Here is a 1559-nt window from a genome sequence, read left to right as displayed (position 1 = left end):
CAAGAAACTTTATTCCAGACTTGCTTCCACCAAGGGACCTCAACATCCCCAAATAATTGTCTAGTTATCTCCTGATACCCAGCAGAGACATGATATTTACCAGACAAGGTACCGCCCCAAGCCAATACATTTGGACCAAGCAAAGAGGAACACTCTCTAGAGGCCAGAATTTGAGAAAGCTTCTGACGATCCATGTCTGTACCTCTAGGAGGCCAATAAGAGGAATGCTTCCATCTATAACCAACAACAGGTCCCAATTGATAAGGAGTCTTGTAATGAGCGACTTTATCCCATCCAGCGACAAGAAAAGAGTCACAAAGAGGCTGAAGATGAGGGTATATGGATAAAATGGAAGGGAATCCATCCCAAGCATCAGACCAAAACAAAGCCTGAGAACTGTTAGATTGTGATACAAAATTGGTTCTTGCGGTGGTATTGAGTTGTAAGGGATTACAGATTGTAATCAGGTTGTAATCACTGGATTGTAATAAGATCAGACTTGCTGTTTGGTGGACGTAGCCCAGGGATTGGGTGAACCACCTTAAATCTTGGTGCCTTGTGTTCATTTCTGTGTGTTCTATTATTTTTTGTTATTGGTTATATTTGCATGTAGTTTTTTATTTCTGTCCATGGTTTATCCTAACAAGTGGTATCAGAGCAAGGTTGTCTTTCAATTATCCTCTGCAGGAAAGTCTCACGGTTAAGTGGGTGTCTCATAGTTGAGTGGGAGCAATGGCAGATGAGGGTAAGTTGAGGGTTGACAGGTTTAATGGGCAGAACTTCCAATTATGGAGGATGCAAATGGAAGACTATTTATATGAGAAGGATTTATGAAAGTCGTTGGAAGGAAAAGCCAAGAATCAAGGAACTATGTCAAAGGCTGAATGGGATCTTTTGGACAGAAAGGCACTCGAAAGCATTCGGTTATGCTTGGCACCATCAGTGGCATTTAATATTACAAAAGCAAAGACGACAGAAGATTTGATGAAAACCCTAGCGACACTATATGAAAAGCCCTTCGCTTCAAATAAGGTATTTATCATGAAGCGTTTATTTAATATGAAAATGGTAGAAGGTGGATCTGTTGCAGATCATTTAAATGAGTTTAATACTATTACTAGTCAATTATCTTCTGTGGGTATCAATTTTGATGAAGAAATTAGGGCTCTCTTGATTTTGTGTTCTTTGCCTGAAAGCTGGAATGGCTTGGTAATGGCGGTGAGTAATTATGTTCCTAGATCTAGTACCCTAAAATATGATGATGTGATCGGTATTATTTTAAGTGAGGAAACTCGTAGAAAATCCTCAGGTGGATCTACATCAGGAAGTGCTTTAAATGCACAAAGCAAGGGCAGAACGACTAAAAGAGGAAGTAACTCTGGAAATCGTGGAAAATCAAGAGGAAAGTCAAAGGGGAGGAGGTCTCAATCAAGAGGACCAAATGATTGCTAGTACTGTGGGAAACCAGGGCACAAAAAGAAAGATTGCTGGACTCGAAAGAAAAATGAAGGAGATAAATCAGATGGAGACAAAGAGGCAAATGTGGTAAGTAACAAATC

The sequence above is a fragment of the Cupressus sempervirens genome, chromosome 5 (assembly GCF_028749045.1).
Source record: "Cupressus sempervirens isolate cs-2001-9-10 chromosome 5, ASM2874904v1, whole genome shotgun sequence".
Classification (NCBI taxonomy): domain Eukaryota; kingdom Viridiplantae; phylum Streptophyta; class Pinopsida; order Cupressales; family Cupressaceae; genus Cupressus; species Cupressus sempervirens.
The sequence above is the reverse complement of the archived record's forward strand: the minus strand, read 5'-3'. Positions refer to the sequence as shown.